The sequence below is a fragment of the Triticum dicoccoides genome, chromosome 6B (genome assembly GCF_002162155.2).
Source record: "Triticum dicoccoides isolate Atlit2015 ecotype Zavitan chromosome 6B, WEW_v2.0, whole genome shotgun sequence".
Lineage (NCBI taxonomy): Eukaryota > Viridiplantae > Streptophyta > Magnoliopsida > Poales > Poaceae > Triticum > Triticum dicoccoides.
The window spans coordinates 412,420,113-412,445,948 of NC_041391.1; positions in this window are offsets into that span (position 1 = coordinate 412,420,113).

The following is a 25,836-nucleotide window of genomic DNA, read 5'->3' on the forward strand; positions in this document are numbered from 1 at the left end:
CGCTGGGGGAGAGGCTTTCTTCTTCTCCTCCTTGCCTTGGTGGGAGGAGTCGGCCTCGAATTCATCATCCGATAGCACCTGAAAACGGTAACTCTTTCGAGTCCCCGTGGCCGTCTTCTTGGCCTTCTTCTCCGGCACCACGTGGGGTGCCGGAGCCAGCAACCCCGTTAGGCGGGCGTCCGCTGGGTCCTCTGGCAATGGGGCTGGACAGATAGTCCGTTCGGCCTTCGCCAGCCATTCCTGTCAAAGGTAAAGGGAGTTTAGATCCCGCATAGTGTCAAACTATGGAAAACAAGTGGCAAAATCACTTACCTCGTCAGCCGGACGCTGCGAACGGAATCCGCGATCTTCGGTAGCGGATGCAGGAGCTTCAGCGCCCTTGAATAGCACCTTCCAGACATCTTCGTACGTAGTGTCGAAGAGCCCGCTCAGGGTCTGGTGCTGCGCCGGATCGAACTCCCACATGTTGAAACCCCGTCGTTGGCACGGGAGAATCCGGGGGATGAGCATGACCTGGACTACGTTGACAAGCTTGAGCTTCTTGTCCACCAGCTTCTAGATACAGGCTTGGAGTCCAGTTAGCTCCACTGAATCCCCCCAGATCAGGCCACTCTCTTTCCAGGAGGTGAGCCATGTAGGGATGCCGGATCTGAATTCGGGGGCCGCTGCCCAATCAGGGTCACGCGGTTCGGTGATGTAGAACCACCCCGATTGCCACCCCTTGATGGTTTCCACGAAAGTGCCCTCCAGCCATGTAACGTGGGACATCCTGCCCACCATGGCGCCTCCGCACTCCGCTTGGGTGCCCTTCACAACCTTCGGCTTGACACTGAAGGTCTTGAGCCACAAGCCGAAGTGGGGCTGGATGCAGAGGAAGGCCTCGCACACGACGATAAACGCCGAGATGTTGAGAATGAAATTCGGGGCCAGATCATGGAAATCTAGGCCGTAGTAGAACATGAGCCCCCAGACAAAGGGATGAAGTGGGAAGCCCAGTTCGCGGAAGAAATAGGGAAGAAACACTACCCTCTCATGGGGCCTGGGGGTGGGGATGAGCTCTCCCTCGTTGGGGTGCCGGTGCGCGATGTCGCTGGACAAGTATCCGGCGTCGCGCAGCTTCTCGATCTGCCCCTCCGTGATGGAGGAGGCCATCCACTTGCCTCCCGCTTCGGACATGGTTGGAGAAGGTTGAGGTGAGAAGTGCGGACTTGGGCGCTGGAGCTCGAGTTCGCGGAGATGGATAAGCCAAGGAGGAAGAGGGCGCAGGTAAAAGGGTTGGATCTTTATCCCCTTATATGGGCGAACAAAAACATGTGTCCCCACCGGCCTGGTAAAACTCGCTTATCTCCCAAGCGTCACAATCAATGGCGCGGTTGGGTTACCCACGTCCGTATTGATGGGAATCCCGGAATAAGGGGAACACGATCTCTGCTTCGACAAGACGTGCCAAGGAAACCGCCTCGCTAAAACGCGCTGAGGTGGAACAATAAAAACAATTCGAGTAAAGGCTTGGAAGTGGTGTGACATCATGCCGAAGAATACGTCAGCAGATTGATATTGTGTAATATTATTCTCTCTACGGTGGTATGTGGAATTTATTTTTGCAGAGCCGGACACTATCCTGGTGTTCACAATCTTCTATAAATTATTCGGAGGAGGAACCTGCCTTGCAATGCCGAAGACAATATGCGCGCCGGACTCGTTGTCATTGAAGCCTGGTTCCGGGGCTACTGAGGGAGTTCCGGACTAGGGGGTGTCCGGATAGCCGAACTATCATCATCGGCCGGACTCCACGACTATGAAGATACAAGATTGAAGACTTCGTCCCGTGTACGGATGGGACTTTCCTTGGCATGGAAGGCAAGCTTGGCGATATGGATATGTAGATCTCCTACCTTTGTAACCGACTTTGTGTAACCCTAGCCCTCTCCGGTGTCTATATAAACCGGATGGCTGTAGTCCATAGGACGAACAACAATCATACCATAGGCTAGCTTCTAGGGTTTAGCCTCCTTGATCTCGTGGTAGATCCACTCTTGTAACACACATCATCAATATTAATCAAGTAGGACGTAGGGTTTTACCTCCATCAAGAGGGCCCGAACCTGGGTAAAAACATCGTGTCCCTTGTCTCCTGTTACCATCCGCCTAGACGCACAGTTCGGGACCCCCTACCCGAGATCCGCCGGTTTTGACACCGACATCGGTTGTTGACCACATTGACCACGCCGCGCCGAGAGCACCACGGCGGTGGAGGACGGCGAGGCCTAGGAAGGGGACAACGCGGAGCCGGGGAAGACGCAGCAGTGGATGCCCACGCGAAGAGGAGTACGAGGGTGAGGCTGCCATCGTCGCAGAATAACAGGGGGTGTGGGTGAGTAGAGGGATGGCCTGGCCAGCGGTGGGAGTAGTAGGGGCGGTGAGGCCTCCGCGGCATCACAGCCGGCCACGGGAGGTAGGAGCACGCGGCACGACCGGTGCTACTTTGGGCGGCTGGAGCACGAAGACCAAAGGTTCAAGAAGCACTATGGCCATTGGATGGACATCGTACAGTCACTGGAGCTAGAGTCGTTCATATTGACTAAGTTGACAAAGCCCTCCGTCCCCGTAAACTTAGTAGGCCCACAAGTGAGCCTCCCACCAAGGTGAGTCCCAGCTAGCAGGGGGTATTCATTTTTTTGTGCGTAATAAGGAGGCATTTCCGGTGGGTCCGAGATGACAGCGGGGGGAACGTTTTTTTCGCGAAATACAGAGACCCTTCCGGTGGGTCCCAGCTATCAGGTGGAGGAATCATTATTTTGCGCGTAATAAGGAGGCATTTTCCTGTGTGGGCCCCTACTATCAGCCTCTTCCAATGGCTGTTGTTTGTTGACCATGTTCACCTCACCGCGCCGAGAGCACAAACGCGGTGGATGAGGGCGGGGCCCAGCAAGAGAATCACCCGGAGCCGGCGAAGCCACCGCAGCGGATGCCCATGCTGAGGGGAGAATGAGTGAGGGAGTCCTGGATTAGGGGGTGTCCGGATAGCCGGACTACCATCATCAGCCGAACTATCATCGGCCGGACTATCATCATCGACCGGACTCCAAGACTATGAAGATACAAGATTGAAGACTTTATCCCGTGTCCGGATGGGACTTTCCTTGGCGTGGAAGGCAAGCTTGGCGATACGGATATGTAGATCTCCTACCATTGTAACCGACTCTATGTAACCCTAGCCCTCTCCGGTGTCTATATAAACCGGATGGCTCTAGTCCGTAGGACACAACAACAACCATTACAATCATACCATAGGCTAGCTTCTAGGGTTTAGCCTCCTTGATCTCGTGGTAGATCCACTCTTGTAAACATCCACAATATCAATATCAATCAAGCAGGACGTAGGGTTTTACCTCCATCAAGAGGGCCCGAACCTGGGTAAAACATCGTGTCCCTTGTCTCCTGTTACCATCCGCCTAGACGCACAGTTCGGGACCCCCTACCCGAGATCCGCCGGTTTTGACACCGACATTGGTGCTTTCATTGAGAGTTCCTCTGTGTCGTCACCGATAAGCTTGATGGCCTCTTCAATCGACAACGAAGCAGTCCTGGGTGAGGCTTTTCTCCCCGGACAGATCTTCGTATTCGGCGGCTTCGCACTGCGGGCCAACTCACTTGGCCATCTGGAGCAGATCGAAAGCTAGGCCCCTGGCCGTCAGGTCAGGTTTGGAAGCCTAAACTTCACGGCCGATATCCGCGGGGACTTGGTCTTTGATGGATCTGAGCCATAGCCGAGCGTGCCGCGCTGTCACGATGGGCACGACGACAGCACCTTGGAGGCCGCACATGAATCCGCTCCGACCCATAGTCCGGAGCCGATCGCTCAGATCGAGGACGGATGGCTGGACACCGCCTCGGGAGCTGCAACTGCTACAGCGATGGAGCCGAACACTTACCTTGTCCCGCATAAAGCTCATGACTCCGAGGTGCCGGACTCCGAACCTCCTGCGCCCCTGCCAGTCGAATCCGATTGGGCGCCGATCATGGAATTCACCGCTGCGGACATCTTTCAGCACTCACCCTTCGGCGATATCTTAAATTCGCTGAAGCATCTCTCGCTATCCGGAGAGCCCTGGCCGAACTACGGCCAGGATGGTTGGGACGCAGACAACGAAGAAATTCAGAGCCCACCCACCACCCACTTCGTAGCCACCGTCGACGATCTAACCGACCAACTCGACTACGACTCCGAAGACATCGACGATATGGATGACGATGCCGGAGACTACCAAGAACCAGTGCCTACAGGACACTGCAAGACCACCTCGTCATACGACATATATATGGTGGACACCCCAAAAGATGGGGACGGTGAAGAAGCAACGGAGGCTGATTCCTTAAAGAAACAGCCCAAGCGCCGACGTCAGCGGCGCCTCTCTAAATCCCGCCACAGCAAGAATGGAGATTCCGGCACAGGAGATAATAACACCCCAGAAAGTGCCGAAGACAACCCCCTCCAGCATGATCCAGCACAGGAGGAGGCAGAAGCAAGCCCTCACGAGAGGGCGGCAGACGAAGAGGTTGAGGATGATAATTACTTACCTCCCTCCGGAGACGAGGCAAGCCTCGACGACGACGAATTCGTCATGCCTGAGGATCCCATCGAACAAGAGCATTTCAGACGCAGGCTAATGGCCACGGCAAACAGCCTAAAGAAAAAGCAGCAACAGCTTCAAGCTGATCAAGACCTACTGGCCGACAGATGGACCGAGGTCCTCGCGGCCGAAGAGTATGAACTCAAACACCCCTCCAAAAGTTACCCAAAACGCAAGTTGCTCCCCCGACTAGAGGAGGAAGCGTACAAACCTGCATCACTAGCGCACAATACGGCAGACCGACCACCTCGTGGCCGCAACAGAGAGGCGTGCAAGCCCTCCACCAAAACCGTACCCCGGCATCGCTCAAAAAGCATGAAGCCACGGAGGAACGCGCCGGACTTGCGGGATATATTGGAGGACAAGGCACGACAATCCAGATCTATCTATGGATCACGTGGGCGCCCCAAGACCCACGACGAATACCGTCACGCCGGATACAACTACTCCAGCCGGGCCGAACACAACAGACAACGCTCTCTCGAGCTACATCGCGATATTGCTCAATACAGAGGCGCCGCACACCCACTATGCTTCACTGACGAAGTAATGGATCATCAAATCCCTGAAGGGTTTAAACCCGTTAATATCGAATCCTACGATGGCACAACAGACCCCGCGGTTTGGATTGAGGATTATCTCCTCCATATACATATGGCCCGCGGTGACGATCTTCATGCCATCAAATATCTCCCGCTCAACCTTAAAGGACCAGCTCGGCATTGGCTTAACAGCCTGCCCGCAGAGTCAATTGGATGCTGGGAAGACCTGGAAGCCGCATTCCTCGACAACTTCCAGGGCACGTATGTGCGACCACCGGACGCAGATGACCTAAGCCACATAATCTAGCAGCCAGACGAATCGGCCACGCAATTCTGGACACGGTTCTTAACAAAGAAAAATCAAATCGTCGACTGTCCGGATGCAGAGGCCCTCGCTGCCTTCAAACATAACATCCACGACGAGTGGCTGGCCCGGCACTTAGGACAGGAGAAGCCGAAATCCATGGCAGCCCTCACATCACTCATGACCCGCTTCTGTGCGGGAGAGGATAGCTGGCTAGCTCGCAGCAACAACCTCAGCAAAAACACTGGTAGTCCGGATACCAAGGACCGCAATGGCAGGTTGCGTCGAAACAAAAACAAACGCCGCATTAACGGCGACAGCAATGAGGATACGACAGTCAACACCGGATTCCGAGGCTCCAAGCCCGGTCAACGGAAGAAGCCATTCAAAAGAACCACTCCGGGCCCATCTAATTTGGACCGAATACTCGACCGCTCCTATCAAATACATGGAACCCCCGAAAAGCCAGCTAACCACACCAACAGAGATTGTTGGGTATTCAAGCAGGCAGGCAAATTAATCACCGAAAACAATGACAAGGGGCTACACAGCGATGACGAGGAAGAGACCCGGCCGCCGAACAACAGAGGACAAAAGGGATTCCCCCCTCAAGTATGGACGGTAAACATGATATACGCAACGCATATTCCCAAGAGGGAGCGGAAGCGTGCACTAAGGGACGTATACGCGATGGAGCCAGTCGCCCCAAAATTCAACCCATGGTCCTCTTGCCCGATCACTTTCGATCGAAGAGACCATCCGACCAGTATCCGCCATGGCGGATTCGCCGCATTGGTTTTAGACCCAATCGTCGATGGATTTCACCTCACGAGAGTCCTGATGGACGGCGGCAGTAGCCTGAACCTGCTTTATCAGGATACAGTGTGCAAGATGGGCATAGACCCTTCAAGGATTAAACCTACAAAGACAACCTTCAAAGGCGTCATACCAGGTGTCGAGGCCAGTTGTACAGGCTCAGTTACACTGGAAGTGGTCTTCGGATCCCCGGATAATTTCCGAAGCGAGGAGTTAATCTTTGACATAGTCCCATTCCGCAGTGGCTATCACGCTCTGCTCGGACGAACCGCGTTCGCAAAATTCAACGCGGTGCCGCATTATGCATACCTTAAGCTCAAGATGCCAGGCCCTCGTGGAGTCATCACGGTCAATGGAAACACGGAACGCTCCCTCCGAACGGAGGAACATACAGCGGCTCTCGCGGTAGAAGTACAGAGCAGCCTTTTAAGGCAAATTTCGATTCCGGTCGTTAAACGACCGGACACGGCCAAACGCGCCCGGAGCAACATCAACCAAGACCACCTGGCACGTTCCGAGCACGCGTAGCAATGCGGCCTCAACCCCAGCCCTCGCAAAATTGTAAGACAAACTCTCCGCGTACATAATTACGCCCTGGAGATACCATGGGCATAGGGGGAGAGGCACAACCACAACAGACCCAGAGTGCGGTTCGACCACACCAGGGGCTCCCAAGTGTGTCGCTCTTTTTATCTTTTATTTCTCTCTTTTTTATACAGAACTCTGTCCGGCGGCGAACCTGCCGAACTCATGATGCAACAGCCAGGGAGGGACAAAGGCTGCGACGAACACTCAGGTGGTCTCCATTACGAGCATTAAATTTGTTAAATACACCATTCCGCGGCCTACCCCTAGAGGGAGACGCCTTTAATTCGTCCAATCCCTTGCTTTCCACACTATTTGTATCATTCCGCACTCATAGCATATCTTCTCGAATAAAATGCAGCACTTTTTGCCCATAATTGCATTACCTTATATATATATATATATATATGTTCATTTACGACATGTTGCATCCGTGCATTTTGGTACGGCCAAATACACCAGGGGCTTATGTTCCCCGCATTATGGTGTGATAAAGTCCGAGCACTTTCACAAGTGCGGCACCCCGAACTTATAGCATTATATGAATCGGCTCTGAATCATGTCTTGGGTCAATAGTTGGGTTTGCCCGGCTCTCATGTTTGGCACCTTATGTTCCGTTCTATCGGCTAAGGTAGCACTGGGAGAACCACTGCAATTGCGCCCTGGTTGAGCCGGGTTAACGCCTCAGTGGAGAAAGCTAAAACTGACTGTCATGATAAGGCGAGAGACTGGTCGCTGTTCGAGAGGTCTTTTCGGGTCCTTAAAGACCTACGCCGCTTCGAGCGAAGTACCGGATAATGTCCGACGAAGGCGTGGATAGCGCCCCGAATTCGGTCTTCCGAATACTACGGGCTTCGCCGAAATTTAAAATTATAGAATTCTATGGCTAAGTGAGAGTGTTCAAGCACTATAAGTCCGGTTGCCTTGTTCGTTGTGTTGAGCGCCTCCCTAGATGGACACAAAAATGGGAACAAGAGTGCTCAAGTTTATCCCGAACACCCCAGCACTCGTGGCATGGGGGCTGAAGCCGACGACTTGCCATCTCTCAGATTTAATAAACGGCCGCACAGAAGGTAATATTTTAAATTAACAAGTGTTGCTTAGCGCATATGAACAAAGTTTTCAGCGCACAGGATAACACATTGCGAATTTACTCAATAATTACATCCCTGGGGCACTCATCCGCAATCTTGCGGGCACCCTTCAAGACAGTCTTATAGTACATCTCGGGTGTACGATATTCCTTGCCCGCTGGTGGCGCGTCAGTGATTAGCTTCTCCGCATCCAGCTTGCCCCAATGCACCTTTGCGCGGGCAAGGGCCCGACGAGCACCTTCAATACAGGCGGAGCGCTTGATAACCTCCACCCAGGGGCACGCATCCACCAACCGTCGCACGAGGCCGAAATAGCTCCCAGGCATGGCCTCTGCAGGCGACAGCCGGACTATGAGGCCCTTCATGGCCTCCTCGGCCACCTTGTGGAGCTCGACCAGCTGCTTCAGCTGGTCGCTAGGGGGCACCGGATGGCCGGCCTCAGCATACTGAGACCAGAAGACCTTCTCCGTTGAGCTCCCCTCCTCGGCTCGGTAGAATGTGGTGGCATCAGACACGCTGCGAGGCAGATCTGCAAACGCCCCTGGAGAGCTCCGAATTCAGGTAAGTAACACGTAATTTACATTCACATGCTTGCTTTGCATGAAAAATGCCTTACCCGCCGCTATCTTCCTCACCAACTCAATCTCCTGAAGGGACTTATGGGCATCGGCCTTGGCAGTTTTGGCACTTTCGAGAGCCGAGGCAAGCTCGGACTCTCGAGTCTTTGAGTCACGCTCCAAACTCTCATGCTTTTCCATGAGAGCCTGGAGCTCTTGCCGAACCACTGCCACCCGCGCCTCCTGCTTTTCTCGCTCTGCCCGTTCCGCGGCCACATTGCGTTCGGCCGCGGACACGGCCTCCTTCAGGGTCGCCACCTCGTTCGTGGCCCCTGCAGTACCCATGTTATCCTTGTTATTTTTTTGTTGCAACCTAAATCCTTTTCTGTAAGGTACAAGTTCAAAGTGGTGTTACTCACCTTCTTTGTCCTGGAGCTGCTTCTTGGCGCGGCCGAGCTCTTGCTCGGACCGCTCGAGCTCCTGCTTCAAAGCACCGACCTCCGCAGTCAGTGCGGCAGAGGTCAGCAGCGCAGCCTACAACCCATATTGACATATTTTTTTAGCAACCCTGCGTATATCTTCTTTTTTTCAGATCCTCAGTCCGGCTTTTCTTTCTGAACACCGATCCGAGCATCAGGGGCTACTGTCTATACGGTATTACATTGCATATTTTTAACTTCTTACCTCAAAGCCTGATAGAAGGCTATTGCAGGCTTCGGTCAGCCCGCTCTTGGCAAGCTGTACCTTCTGAATCACCGCACTCATAATAGTGCGGTGTTCTTCCTCGATGTAAGCGCTCTGGAGCGCCTCCAACAAATTGTCCGGCGCCTCCGGTTGGACGGAAGCCACCGGCGTCACGGTCTTGCCCTTCGTGCGAAGGGGCTGCCGGCCGGACTCCGGAACCACTGCGGGTTCTGATGTGGAGTCTGGTGCAAAGTCCGGGAGGCCGCCTTGTGGCACCTCCGGAGCCTCCCCCGGATGGGTCCCTTCTTGGGATCCCACCTCGGCGTCCTCGGTGTCGCGAGGGGTGGAGGCGGTCGGGATGGAGTCTACATCCGACGGAGCCAACGACCCGCTCGATGAAGCGGGGAGATCATCATTGGCCGGACTACAGGGAGCATGCGGCATCAGAATGACACTATGTGACGAAGAAAAAGAAATTATAAATCATTCAGGAATCCGGATACTTACGATCTCGCCGGAGGCCTGGCCCTTGAAGGCCATTCTTCCTCGCCAACGTTGATGTTGGCGGAGCTGTTCGGGGGAATAGTCCTTCCCCTCTTGGACCCTTTGGCCTCCCCTGTTGGGGAAGCCTTCCTCTTCCTCTCTCCCTCCTCTAGGAGAGATTCCTCTTTCTCCTCCTCGTTTTCGGGGGAGGAATCCGCCACGGAGTCGTCGGACACCTGAAAACGGGAACTCTTTCAAGCACCCGTGGCCTCCTTCTTGGCCTTCTTCTCCGGCACCACGTGCGGTGCCGGAACCAGCAGCCTCGCTAGACGGGCGTCTACTGGGTTTTCTGGCATAGGAGCTGGGCAGATAATCTGCTCCGCCTTCCTCATCCAGTCCTGTCAAAGGAAAAGGGGAAATTAAAACCCGCATAGAGTCAAACTATGAAAAGCAAGTGTCCCGTAAAGGGGTAGAATCACTTACCTCGTCGGCTTGGCGCTGTGAGCGAAATCTGCGATCTTCAGGCGCGGATGCGGGGGCTTCGGTGCCCTTGAATAGCACCCTCCAGGCGCCTTCGTATGTCGTGTCGAAGAGCCCGCTCAGCGCCTGGTGCTATTCCGGATTGAACTCCCACAGATTGAATGCCCGCTCTTGGCATGGGAGAATCCGGCGGACGAGCATGACTTGGACCACGTTAACCAGCCTGAGCTTCTTCACCAGCTTCTGGATACAGGCTTGGAGTCCCGTTAGCTCCTCCGAACTACCCCACAGCAAGCCCTTCTCTTTCCAGGAGGTGAGCTGCGTGGGGATACCAGATCTGAACTCGGGGGCCGCCGCCCACGTAGGGTCACGCGGCTCGGTAATATAGAACCACCCCGATTGCCACCCTTTGACGGATTCCATGAAGGCCCCTTCGAACCAAAGGACGTTGGGCATCTTTCCCAACATGGCGCCTCCGCACTCCGCTTGAGTGCCCTTCACTACCTTCGGCTTGACATTGAAGGTCTTGAGCCACAAGCCAAAGTGGGGCTGGATGCAGAGGAAGGCCTCGCACACGACGATAAACGCCGAGATGTTGAGGATGAAGTTCGGCGCCAGATCATGGAAATCCAGGCCGTAGTAGAACATGAGCCCCCGGACAAAAGGGTGAAGTGGAAAGCCCAGTCCGCGGAGGAAGTGGGGAAGAAAAACGACTCTCTCATGGGGCCTGGGGGTGGGGATGAGCTGCCCCTCATCGGGCAGCCGGTGCGCGATGTCGCCGGACAGGTAGCCGGCGCTGTGCAGTCTTTCGATGTGCTCCTCCATAACGGAGGAGGTCATCCACTTGCCTCCCGCTCCAGACATGACTGGGGAAGGTTGAGACGAGATGTGCGGGCTTGGGCGCTGGAGCTCGAGTGCGCGGAGATGGATAAGCAAAGGAGGAAGAAGGCGTAGGTAAAAAGGTGAATCCTTATCCCTTATATGGGCGGGTGAAGTCTACGCGTCCCCCACCGGCCTGGTAAAACTCGCTTATCCCCCAAGCGTCACCATCAATGGCGCGGTTGGGTTACCCACGTCCGTATTGATGAGAATCCCGGATTAAGGGGGAACACGATCTCTGCTTCGACAAGACGTGCCAAGGAAACCGCTTCGCTAAATGCGCTGAGGTGGTAGAGTAAAAAACGATTCAAGTAATGGCTTGGTAGTGGCGTGACGTCATGCCGCAAAAAATGTCAGCAGATTGAACTTGTGTATATATTATTCTCTCTGCGGTGGAATGTGGAATTTATTTTGCAGAGCCGGACACTATCCTGGTGTTCACAATCTTCTATCATTCGGAGGAGGAACCCACCTTGCAATGCCAAGCAATATACGCGCCGGACTTATCGTCATTGAAGCCTGGTTCAGGGGCTACTGAGGGAGTCCTGGATTAGGGGGTGTCCGGATAGCCGGACTACCATCATCAGCCGAACTATCATCGGCCGGACTATCATCATCAACCGGACTCCAAGACTATGAAGATACAAGATTGAAGACTTCGTCCCGTGTCCGGATGGGACTTTCCTTGGCGTGGAAGGCAAGCTTGGCGATACGGATATGTAGATCTCCTACCATTGTAACCGACTCTATGTAACCCTAGCCCTCTCTGGTGTCTATATAAACCGGATGGCTCTAGTCCGTAGGACACAACAACAACCATTACAATCATACCATAGGCTAGCTTCTAGGGTTTAGCCTCCTTGATCTCGTGGTAGATCCACTCTTGTAAACATCCACAATATCAATATCAATCAAGTAGGACGTAGGGTTTTACCTCCATCAAGAGGGCCCAAACCTGGGTAAAACATCGTGTCCCTTGTCTCCTGTTACCATCCGCCTAGACGCACAGTTCGGGACCCCCTACCCGAGATCCGCCGGTTTTGACACCGACAACGAGCGCTGGTCGGCTGCGGGGTGAGGCTGACGTCGCCGGAAAATAATAGGATGTGTGGGTGGTTAGAGGGATGTCCTGGCGGCAGCACAGCTATCCACGGGAGGAGGGAGCAGGCAGTCCCGCCGGCGCTGGTTTGGGTGGCTAGAGCAGGAAGATCAGAGATTGAAGAAGCACGGCGGCCGTTGGATGGACATCCAATAGTCACTCCTGTGTGTTGACTAAGTTGACAAAGCCTTGCGTACATGTCAAAAAAAATTAGGACAGCGTCATCGTCAACCTAGTAGGCCCAGAAGTCAGCCTCCAAATCTGTGGAAAACAGCATACATCCCATTAGCCATTATTTTCAATAATTTACAGCCCATTTGCTAATTCTTAAGGATATTTGAAGCTCATATTCTTTTTATTAGCATTACAAACCATATAGTCTGGGCACTGCTAAAAAATTCAATGAAATTTTGCATATTTTGGTGGGGTCCGAACTCTTTTAATCACGAAATTTTGAGTCACGTTAAAAGTAGTTTTCAAAAAATTATATCAAAATAAAATTCAAAAAACAATTCTCCACAAAAAAAATGAATGAAATTTAGAATCTTAACTAGCAAGATGCTCGTTCGTTGCACGGAACATGAAGATGCATTTGTATGAGTAGTTTATCTTGTGGGTGAAAAGATGATATTTTAATGTAATTGCCAGTTGACTTTGGTTTTTATAAGAGTAGAGACTAGAGAAATCCTGAAAAAATGATATTTTAATGCAATTGCCGGTTGGCTTTGGTTTAAAAATTTACAGCCCATTTCTTACAACTTATAGCCCGTTTTCTGGGGAAGCCCATTTCTTATCCCTCCTCATCTTGAAAGATTTGCAGCCCAGCAGGGCTGAGAAAAGCAAGTAGGCCTCGGTTTTGGTATTCTCCAAAAAAAGAACTGGGCTAGCCAATTTCAGAAAGAAAAAATATCAACTGGGCTCGTCATGTGCTTAATAAAAGAGTAAGCATGGGCTAGACGGGCCACAGCCCCCGCACAGCGCGCAGTTGAGCTCCGTCTCTAAAACTGAAAAACAACTGGGCAAGCTGCTGGGTCCCTGGTGTTATCCGCTCGTTGTGTAATTTTCTCGTTTATTGACTACATTGACAATGGCGTGGAACCTAGTTGTCAAACAATTAGGAGGAAGTATTGTTTTGGCTTGTAATAACGAGGCACCTGCTTGCGAAATGCAATGACCCTGGTGGGTCCCTACTGTCAGCCTCTCCACGTACAGTCATCTCCTGATTCCTCTTGGTTGTTGACCATGTTGACAACACCAGACGGCGGCGAGCACAGCGAGCTAACCAAGGCGGAGAATGACGGCAAGGCCTCGGACGGGAACGAACAGCAGCCATGAAAGATGCGGCAGTGTAGTGGCAGGTCGAGGGGAGTACGAGGGCAACAACATGCAAGTCAAGCATACAAATGGCACAAAAAGCCCAAGGATTAATTGTTCATCAAATTTTTAGACAAAACCCAGATTGAACATGACAGTAACATCTAACCCAACCGCTCTTTTTTGTAGTCACAAACAAATGGATCGGTCTAATCCATAACATCAACATCCTGTGCAAAAAAATTTATTTCAGGATGTCTACAACTTATTGTAAATATAAGCCGAGCACGTTTAGAAGCCCATTTGTCCACCTGAAACTTCTTTTTTTGCTGTTCAACATGTTCGTCTGTGAGAAATCTCTTGCTGTAAAACTTAAGCCTCATGGACAATAGTAACCTCGCGTTCAACAGGAAGAATGTGACAAAGCTTCTATTTGCCTGGTTGGATGCATATCGTCCCATCGTTATTGTCCTCAAATGAATGTCATGAGAATTGAGAAAATCCTTGTGCTTATTACGCCAACGATTGGTTATATGTTTTTCTCCATGTGGTTCTCCCTAACTAGACATGAAGATTGAAAACAATTAAGGTCTGAAAAAAGAGTATGTCGAAAGAACGACAGCTGAACAGTTAATTCTAGTACAATATATACGGGCTTTCAATGTGCATGAAATCATCACCTCTATGTATAAATTCTCCAGAGATCGAAAGCATCGCAGCAAGCCAATAATTATGTCCAGATCAAAACTATACATTCTGGTATATATGATCTTGACAGAATCCAGCAGCATTGATAGGCTATCAATGGATGAACTCTTCATTGAGCATATAACATAATATTAGTACCCAAAGTGTACTCCAAGATGATATAAAACTTATGCGCACAAATGAAAAATGCAGCATATGATGACAAATGTGTAGATGAAAATATACGGTACCTGAAAAAGTGAGGAGCCAAACACCAACTCCTTGTGATTATTAAACGGGTCACGAATTACACCCAAGGTCTCCAGTTTGGGCGCAGAGACGACAGTTATTTCTGAAGGTGTATAACAACTATGAAGGAGCAACCTTTCAAGTGAAGGGGCATCTTCGATGATGAGCTGATGTCCTTTAAAACAAATTCCAATGCTTTTAAGGTGAGGCGACTTTATTTGGAGACAACTAACACCGATTTCTATTCCCAAAACAATCAGCAAGCGCTCCAGGGCAGCGCAACTGGAGTGGATGATGCTGTGCAGTGAGGCCTCCGACAGATGAACCACCACAAGCGAAAGTTTTTTTAGCAGTGGGAGTCGAAGCATTTGTACCAGATCGTCTGGTAGATGGCATCGGGTGAAGGTGGCGGTGTGGAGAGAGGAGGAAAACCGCGAGATGGACAACGGTGGTGTGGGCACGAATTCTTGGTATGTTCGTGGTATGAAACTTTCGTGGTAATGGTAGAACTCAAACTGCTGGAGTTTTCCGAATTCAGGGGATGTCAGCCAAGCGTCCACCTTGCCGGGTATGGACAGCAGGTAGCTTGTCGGGATGCAGAGGCATTGAACGGGGCCCTGCTAGTGAGAAGAGACGATGGCTCTGATGAGATCAAATTCAGGATTGACAGATATCTGACGATAGTCGAGATTGAGGGGCGCAGTGCGCCATAGAGGGCGCCACCGAGTTGAGAGGACTTGTGTGCGGCAGCAATCCTTGGTGGGGTGAAGCGAGATGATCTCCTCAAGGATGACGTCCGGGAGATCGCTGATGCGGTCCACCGGAGATTCTACCGGTTCCTCAGATCCGGGTGGTGCGGGCTCGCCGCTTCTCCCCGCACTACCGGGTGCGGGATCTACAACCAGCGTCGCCGCTGGCGGGAGCCTCATCTTCTTGGCGCTGGGGCCAGCCGACTCCATTTTCCTTGTGGGCGTCGTGCCGAGCTCACGGGTTTGAGCAGAGTAGCCAGAGACGAGCCTAGTGGCAGTGCAAGTGGGGAAGAAGGAGGGCTGGGGATTTCTGTAGGAGTGGAAGAAGAGGAGAAGGCGTTTTCTATACGAGTGAGGAAGAAGGTGAGCGGGGTTTTCTGGACGAGTGAGGAAGATTGGGGAGCGGGGGGGATTGGGTGGGGAGACGGAAGCGGGAGAGCGAGCTGTTCGTGTTTATAAGGCGCGCTGCACTAACTACTCGCTTTTTCCCAAGAACCGCTCTCTTCTTTTGTGTTGCTGCATGACTGGCCATGCATGCAGGATGCATGTGCCCGCCGGCCACTGCATGCGACTGGTTTGTTACTAGGCCTATTTAATAGGGTGGTTATGGAGCAAATTAAGGAGATTTATTTTCTCTGTGTGCATCCACCAAATTAGAGGATGCGGTACTGGATGCAGACACTCACATTAAACTAACATTCAGAAGAACAAAAGTTCAGCATGTCTATGCATCTCAATGATTCACCATACTATAACCAATATACAAAACTGTGAGAAGGTGTGGAAATAAAGAAAATCGGTCGATGCTTCTCTGAGCAAAGGGCCTCCCTGCGCACGCATTAATTTCCTGGGCATGCTTGTTTCTTCTCAATGTTGCGAGCACTTTGAGCATGTTGGCAACTCCACAGCTATCTAGTTGCCTCATCTTGCAATTGATGCTGACACATTTGCAGCAAACACATGAGGCAATAGAGATGACTCAACATGGGTCCATATTGTGCAGTTCCCCTGATATCCTATTCATTGTCCTGAATCTGAAAAGATAGGAAAACAGTAGCTATACTTAAACGGTGTTGCAAAACAGTAGCACATATCAATAGCTCGACGTGACAAAACACGATCATCTGGACGAAGGGGATACTGACCTGCCTGAGGAAGATTACATATAATTTCATAAGTCCTTGGTTGATTTCCACCTTCGGCTGCACTGCTTTTTTGCTCCTCCAGACATGATAGGATCGTTCCGCACTGCATTCAGCAAGTCAACGTACGAATAAGCTAATTTCATCTTGCGGTGGTCATTGTACCTAGTTACGAATGGAGGAATACCTGGAGCACCATGAGGTTAGCTGACAGCAGGTAGATGCAGCCATATAAACTTTGTGTGGTGCTACCAAAATTGAGGTTTGTATCCCTTCCCGTTATGAGAATTCTTCTTGAAGTTGGTAGAATGTGACGGCTTGTTCTTTGCATCAAACTTGCCTTTCCCCTGAGATTTGTTCTTGTTGTTTTGGGGCTGGTTGGGCTGGAAGTTTTTCTCGTGTACCATGTGGGCACTAGAAGCTCCCTCGGCGACACGAGCACGTGTGTCTTTTGCTCTAGCCTTCTCCTCAAAATCAAGAGTGCTAATGAGATCCAAAACAGAAAACTCATGTCTCTTGTTTTTCAGAGAAGTAGCAAAATTGTTCCAAGAAGGTGGAAGCTTGGCAGTGATGGTCCCAGCAACAAATTTGTCCGGCAACACACACTTAAAGTACTCAAGTTCCTTAGAGAGTGATTGTATCTCATGAGTCTGTTGAACAACAGAGCGCTCATCAGTCATCTTGTAGTCACAGAATTGCTCCATGATGTACAACTCGTTGCCAGCGCCCGAGGGCCCAAACGTGGCCTCGAGCGCAGCCCACATGTCTTTGCCGTTGTCAAACAACATATATGAATCCACAATGGAATCGTCAAGAACACTCAGCAGGGCGGCTTTGAAGAGGGTATCCATGTTCTGAAAAGCTTCCTACTGTGTAGGATTAAGATCGCCCTCAGGCTTACCCTTAGTAGTGTCATAGTAGCACATGATCTGAAACCAATATACTGCTCTTGTGCGCCACCTTTTATATTGCACCCCCTTAAAAGTAGGCGGCTTCAAAAGCATAGCAAAACAACTCGGAGTAAATTGCCTGTCATCAGGTTTTTGGATTGGATTGTTGAATATATGAGCAATTTAGTATGAGATTTAATCCGAATCAGCAGTAAATAGATCATGACGACAATTGCAAACATCAAAGTAATGATACAGACTAAACCAGGAGGACAGAATCACATACTGTACAGCGGGAGCAGAACCGATGTGGTTGATGTTGTCACTCATGTCGTTGATGAAGAGGTTACCGAGGTCGGGGAAGAAGGATGTCGTCGAGGAAGTCGTCGCTGGCAGTAGTCACAGGAGTGTGCTCCCCAAAAACTTGATCGCCCCTCTCCCGTACAGGATCACGAAAGGCGGGGTTCGGAGGACTGCTGTCCCTTCTTGCAGTGCACGCCGGAAGGAGGGCTAGAGAAGAATTGCGTGGCGGCGCTAAGATCTGGGACGGTGCGAAACCATATGATACAGCGGCGGCTAGGGTAGCGCATGTCAGGTCGGAGTATAATAGTAGGCCTTTGGCCCCCAAACCCCACGTCCAAGTCAATAATAGCTCAAAAAAAGTCAATAATAGCCCCCACCAAGGTTTGTCTCAAAAAAATAGAGTAATTAAGGCGTCCGTTAGTCCCTTTGGTATAAATACAGTATCATTAATAATGGCCCCACCTTTTGTCTCACAAAGTAGAGTATGTTGGAGTACAACCGGCTACACGTTTACAATCCGCTTCTCTTCTCTCTCCTCTTCTCTCTCCTTCAACTAAGCACAAATACTATATTTAAAACTTATAGCCTGCTTATGTCATCTAATTATAGTAGTACTTGCTCTAAAAGTTACTATCCACTGTGTAGTTTGAAATGCCGGGCGTGCAGCGAGCGGTGCCCTCGGTCGGTGCGCCGCTTCAACGGCGGAAGCAGTGAGAGGTCGCGTCGCCCTGACTTGCCATCAATGTGGAGCGGCGGGCTCAGCTGGCGCCGGGCAGGAAGCGCGCGCGGGAGGGGGGAGGGGTTTTTGTTGGGCCAAGAAGGTGAGAAGCCAACTTGGGATCGGTCCGGATGGGGAAATATCATGTGCTCCCATACTCTGCATATGACACTAGTGTATGTTACTACTCCCTCCTTTCCGGTTTATAGAGATGTTTAGAGTAACATAGTAATATGTTACAATACAAGTTACTCCCCACTATGACCAGCCTTGGCCTCTCCCAGTGCTCCACCATGTATAGCTGCTAAGCCTGCCATGTAGGCATAAAGTATGATGTGGCACCAATAAACTAAGCACCTATGCATTGAACACTTGAGTTACTAAGCCATTTAATGCACTTAGCACCTCATCTAAAGAGCATTAATAGTATAGCCAGCTGCTAGCTATAAGCCTACAGCCCATCCTATAGTCAACATGTACTACAAAGTGCCTAGGAGCACGTGCTAGAGCTGGCTCTTCATGAAGAGCCCGCTTACCTTCTCTCTCCTCTTCTCTTTCCTCCAACTAAGCAGAAATATACTACTGTTTATTCCTTATAGCCCGCTGACTCAGCTCTATTGTACTTGCTCTAAGAACATCTAAGCACTTGCTAGCACCCCCTTGACCGTGTGCCTTGACGGTGTACGTCACCTTGTGTCTCATAATTTTCATCGTCATCATCTGAGTCCTAGAAGATCTCACCCACATCATCATTAGCATGCAGCCGCCTTGATAGACAACATGCGCAGAAGGAGTAGAGGTGACTGGGGACGCACCACCACCATGTCGTGGGCACTCCGTATGTGCTCGTGTACGTGCAGCGTGCGTGTTTTTCCATCGGTGCTAGCTCTAAGGCCGAGGTTGCGGTCGTCTTCGTCTCCGACTAGTAGTTGAGCAACGACGGCAAAGAGGTGTTGCAAGAGATGCGTATGCGCCATTGCATGCGAGCTTCGCCGTAGCACGACGAACCGGACGTCGCCGCGGATGGCGCACGCCTCCGTGCAACCGAGTGTGTGCGCATGCATGTGTTATTCACGTGCATTCTGCGGCCGAGCGTGTGTGCATGCACGTCTTGTGTATGTGCGTTGTGTGCTCCATGCTGTGCGTGTATGTGCATGAGTTGGATCGGATGGAGTAAGTGCGTTCGCTTGTGTACATATTTTAGAGTGTAGATTCACTCATTTTGTTTCGTATGTAGTCCCTTATTGAAATATCTAAAAAGACTTATATTTGGGAACGGAGGGAGTATAAAACATCTTCAACTTAGCATCCTGATGTACCGTTTCTAGTGGTTAGCGAAAAGTTCATGTTCTTTTAGTTGTTTATAGGTGGGCAGGCGGCAAAAAACAGGGGAAACGCGCAAGGTTCCTTGCAGATGCTCCACGCGAGGTTCCTTGCTCCTCCTCGGTCGTCAGGAATCTATGCTCTTCAACTCTTTTCTTTTACGTGAGCTTTGTTCATCCTTTTCCCAACACGCAAGACATCTAGCATCAAGGTGCACGTGTCATGCAAGAAAATGGAGATAAGCATATAAGCAGTGCGTAAGTGAGTCGTGCGAGGGGGGGAAGCGGGGGGAAACCCTTTTCCGTAAGTGAGTCGTGCACTTCGATGGCACCTACGCAATATTTTTTCTCCTCGATGGCACGTGAATGGCACGTGAATAGTGCACGTACTCAACGACGGAGCACGGGATGGTAGCAATGACATGGTCAGCCCTTTTTTGGAGAGAATACGTACTACTAGTAAATAACTTTGATGTGTCTCGTCAACTCGCAGAATGACGAGAAGCTTGATTACGCCTTCTCCCTCGCCAACGCGTGTGCGGTGGCTCGCAGCACAAGGAGAAACTTTTGCTTACAAGTGGTGGACGTGCAGCAGTTCATTTGGTGTCAGATTGCCAGAAGCACTACTGTAGAACCATCGACTTCCGGAAGAGGCGAAGGGCCAAGCGCAAGGTCACCTACTAACCTTAGGCTAGGCGTAGTGGGAGTAACATAAGTAGAGGTATCTCCTTTTTTTTATTCTAGAAACAACCACACACGAATATCAAGGTGTTGGTTACGTAGAACAAATTTCCTGCAGTCCGTGCTCAGCACTCCTCTATCTCTCTTCTCAGCCAGCCAGCGGACGCGCGGAGCCCATCATCTGTTTGCTCACATGCGGCCCCACATGTCAGTGAAAACGCAAGAGGACCCACTGAACCTGCACATCTTTCACCTCGACGTGCTGGTGATGAAAAACAAATCCAAGAAAGATCTTTGGTGGCCGCTTTTGGAGTTACTCAAGAGTAGTAAGATTCTATTTACAGTTTAACCCAAGATGCACATCTCGTGGCTTCAACTTATCAACTACCACTCTATTTTCTTTCATGACATGACCTGGATGCTGGATGTCGCACGTGCCGGCAAAAGGAGGAAGAACCCGACCAAATCTTCGGTTGTGCTCTCGGATTAGACTAGTTGTGCTAACTTAAAAACTTTATTGTGTACTCCCTCCGTTCCAAAATACTTGACTTCCATTTGTCCAAAAATGGATGTGCCTATATATTAAAACATGTCTAGATACATATATATTTTGACAAATACTAGAACGGAGGGAGTAGAATGGATGCAAGTTTTTGTATTGGGAAGAAGAGTACATCCATATATTGATAGAGCGTTGGAGTTAGCCTTACAAGTGGGACCGCAGTTGAGGAAACCGACTATCGGCATACCCCCACCTCGCCTGCCGCGCGATGGCTGAGTTAGAGAAACGATGAGGTTGAAGAGATTGCTCTAGCACGGACTCCAAGAAATTTGGTGTTAGATGGAAGTCGTGCTGGTGGCGTGTGCCGTACTCCTGGACGTGAATGCTTGTTCTGGCCCATGCCACCCTACTACTCCTACTACTTACTACATAGTACTACTAGTATCGAGGATTCGAGGTGCTGGTTACGTATGGGTACAGTAAAAACACCCGCACGACGTGTGAAGCATGTGAAGCTAGTACAAATAGTGTACTACTATATATTGTTGATGATTGGCCTCATCCAATAACCTATTGCAATGCACGTACAATTATGTATTCAGAAAATATTTTTTTTCCTCATCGCACTACTCACTCATAGAAGCAACTCGAAAGCCATTCATAAATTTAGTAAGTTTATCACAGGCATATCATTTTATTACATACAACAGGTCATCAACCCACATCAACAACGAGGATACATTATAAATACTAAAGTTTTCACCACACAACAAATAACAATCAATGAAATGAACTTCAACTCAACCATTCCTCGGCGTCGGAAACGCTTGCTTTGAACCACAAGTGATTCTCTGGGACGGGGCATCTATTGTCGATCTCGAGACCAACACAGGACTAATCATCCAGGCTGAAGCGACCTACTATATTAGTACCAGGGTGGGGAACCATCCAAATGTCCGAGGTATGGACACAGTTGCTTCTCATAAATGGTGCTAGTAACGTTGTGTCAACAGCAATTGGATCGCCTTTCACCATCATCGGATAGTTTTGTCCAAGGAAGAGCGAGTTTTCTCCAAGACTATCAATTCTGTACCAGGGAGAAGGTGTTGGCACTAGCACACTAGTATCCATCCCGAATACCATGCAACGGGTGTTGGAATAGGTCCACAGAGTGCGACCATGGGAAACTACACCTGCTTCCTTAGAAGTAACATCATCAGTGGGCTGTATACAGATGAGAAGAGGTGATCCATCGGAATTAGTTGCCAGGCGCCAACGAGTATATGGGCGCTGCTCGTACTCATGCTCATGATCATCACCATCGTCATCTCCCCCTTGGTTATAAAAGTTTTCAATTATAGGTGGTGGAATTTTCACAGGACCTTGGAAACACAAGAAGAAGGTTAATTAGTAAAGGGAAACTTGCTAACCCGCATGCATGTGGATGAAAAAATTATAATTACGGTGGAAGACAAACGTACCGAAATCATAACGATTCCATGCAAAAGCAGTGCCACGAGTGGTGGCAGCAAACACAAGGCCCTCGTATTCAATTGCATCACAGTACTCATCCGTGTACAGAAACTGATTTTTGAGCAATGTCCATCGAGTCAAACCAGCAACGACGGCAACAAGCTTGTCGAAGATAGCAACAACTTCATAGTTGTTGTAATTCCAAGAGCGGGTAGGGACTCGAGAAATTGCTATCTTCCGTAGAAGACAGTCACCATGATTGTATTTGAACATGCGTACAATACTGGTGTGCTCAACCTCTGGGCAGTCTGCTGAGATTTTTGGAAGTGGAACCCAGTCACGAGTGTACACATTCACAAGTTCCCACTCGCACTTGGACCTAATGTAAACAACCCAATCTTCATTTGCGCCTGCCCAGTCCTTGCCCTCAAGAGATGGCATCTTAACATCATACGTATCATTATCAAACGGCATCAACTTGCACACGGCGAGGCCTCCGTCGTGACGGCGCCGGTCATTAGGGTCACGGCGAAGAAGGTAGGGGAGATCAAACCATTCCTTGACTCTTGGGTTCCTTGTAATGATGTTATTAGTTGAGTCAAGAATGGGCTTGAACGAACTTGCCATGCTAGCTGAGGTGATGACGTCGCACCGATCAATGAGTTCCTTCACCACGTCATCTTTCAGATCGGGGCAAGAATAACGGGGTCGTTTCTTTCCTGTTCCCTCCATGGAGAAGACGATCGAACAATGGCAGAAGAAAGCGTGAAGGGCTGAAGGAAAATGGAGGCGGGAGAGGAAGAGCATGCGACGGCAGTTCCAAATCAAGAGGGAAAGGCGAAGGTCGGTGGACGGTTGCCAGTTTTCCACGGTTCACGAAGGGGCGCCCCAGCCTACACGTCAGTTCGGAAATACTCCTACTACTCGCCGTCGTCTCACTGATATGTTGGAACGGGACCACATGTCAATGAAATATGGTGTGTAATTTCTCGTGCAAAATGCGATCTGGCCGCGTTGGCCCGAAGTGCCGCATTAGTTTTTTTTTGAAAGTTTGCCGCATTAGTTATCGACCTTTATTTTTTTAACATGCAATCTGAATGGATAGCTCCTGTGGTCATCACACGTGAGAGGATATAGTGATGGTTGATCCGCCCGAGCAAATTTACTGTGGGAATATGGGAGTACCAGCAGATTCAAGGAACAGAGAAATGATGGTTGCTTCGTCCGAGCAACTTACTGTGGCAAAGGTGGGGCTCTGTGATTTGACTGCTCACTAGTCATTACTACTGCGGCGCAACGACCGGGGTGAATCTTTCCCTGAAGTTGTGTTGTGCACTCAATATTGATGCATGGCAGGTGGAGTCGGATGAAGGATGTCCAACATGTCGGCGAAACGAAGTTGAATTGTTTCTGGCATTGCTATCAATCCTTCGGGATTTGTTTATATGCATAATTTTGATGAAATTGTACTGTGATGCTATGAAGGTTTCAACTCTAGTCCCCGCAGGAAAAAAAAGGTTTCAACTTAGGATTCATGTGTCTTGCCTCGAGATTATCTCGTTACAACATTCCATCAAATACAAATGAAACTACCATGGCTAATGCATCTCAATGGTTCGCAGATCAGCGCCAATATTCACATCACAACTGAAGACAAAGTTGTGAGAAGGTGTACAAATAAAGAAAAAAGTATAATTGATCGATGTTGTTCATAGGCATGGCTCCATTTCCTTGGCACAATGTTCATTGCTTGGCAGCTAGTTTCACCCAGCTCTGTAGCCAAAAAAGAGGTGTATGAAGGACACCACAATCCGATCATTTTGTGCAGCTCCACCAAAATCGGGCGGACCATCCCTGTTTGCAAAGATATCCAGTCAGTGTGATTACAATAATAGTGGAACTAGATGATGAAACATAACACACATAAATAGAAGTCGATCACCTCTACGATCTCTCTTTAGGACTAACTTCTTATCGGAGAATATTAGGCACGGAGTTGGATGAGGAGGATAGCAAAACCAATCTCCCTTTCCGCAGTCCACAAAAATGTAAAAACGTTGCCCGTGTGACATTTTGGCGGAACTGCACAAAACACTCTTCAGAAAAGTGATTTGTGCAGTTCACCAAAAGGTCGCAATAGCAACGAGGTGAAAATGGATAGCCCTGTTTGCAAAAGGAGGTCCAAAGGAAACAATTACTGCCCAATAACACGAGTTGAAGACACATACGCCGACAAAAAAGAAGCATGTTCCATGTAAAAAGGGAAAGATGGCACATGGTGGTTTATCAAAAATGGTTTGAGGACGAGATTGCAAGATGGAAAGTACGCCGGCCGAGATACGATTTAAGCAAACAACTAAAGAAGATCCACATGCAGCAACGTGGGAAGATGGGCAGTGGAGCAAGGCCAGAGGAAACTGTACCTGAGGGTCGTCGGGATGTTACTAGGAGGGCGCCGGCGGCCGGGATCTGCCCATACTGCGACAGCGAGCAAGTGGCAAAGGCCCTACCGCGCCGGAGCTTGGTCAGAGAGAACGGCGGGTACCGCAGATCGAGACGAGCTGCCTCAACGCCGTCGAACGGAGAGACGATGCACATCCTCCCTTTCTGCCGGCGGACGGGATGCGGCCAGATCACTGACCAACGCTGAGAGAGAGAGGCCACGGCGGCCTTGTGTGAGATTGTGTGACGAGACTCACGAGAGACAAACCCATTTTTCCATTTTCCCCACGGCAATCGTTTTATATTCTGGTTTTGGTACCCGACCCTCCTTCGAGTAAACAACCGCTACACGCGTCAAATTATCACGTGGGCTGCCTTTTCGTATAGAAACAAACTCCACCATGTACCCGCGCGGGTATGGCCAGGAACGAGACGTGAGTACGTGCGTCCTATGTGCACTTCTTCTTTAGGTGCAGGTACGTACGTGGGTGGGTGTGAGAGACATGGTTTGTGCGAAACAGAGGCAATGTGTTGATGATATCTCAATCAGAAAAACGTAACATATGCAATGTGTGTGAAACGGAGTCATGGACGTGAGATATCGATAGAATTGAAAACATGGATGAAGTGTGTGGCTGCGCGATCGATAAAGAGTGCCATCGAATTTGTGTTTGCCCACGTCAAAGATACAGGGTGGCTGGCCTACTGGAATTTGAGAGGGCAGAGGTGCAGTTCTTCTCTGTGGCATGGATACCTACCTACAACGTTCGACTATCGGTGTGTGGGGGGTAGAGACCGGTTAACTAGTATATGTCTGGGGAAGGAGAGAGACCTAGCTATGTATTGAGGGAGATCGATCGACATCCATGGATATGTGTAGCAGAGGAATAAGGTTGGGAAAAAGACAAAGGTAGAGCGTCGGAGGGTTGGTGGTGGAGTGGCGTCTCACAAATGGTGGGAGAGGCCGGCTAGACAAACGGAGGGTATGAGTGCAATATCAATAAGAGAGGGCGGGGGATGTCTGTCTGTCTATGCACGTGCGTGTGAGAGACGGGTCGGGAGGTATTCAAGGATGATGAGGGGAGAAGATATGGTTGTGGTAAGCATGCGTAACTACATAGGAAGATCAACCGTCGTGTGTCCGAGAAAAGGAGAGACATAACTAGCGAGGTAAGTGTATCGGTGCTTCGTGAAAATGAATTATAGT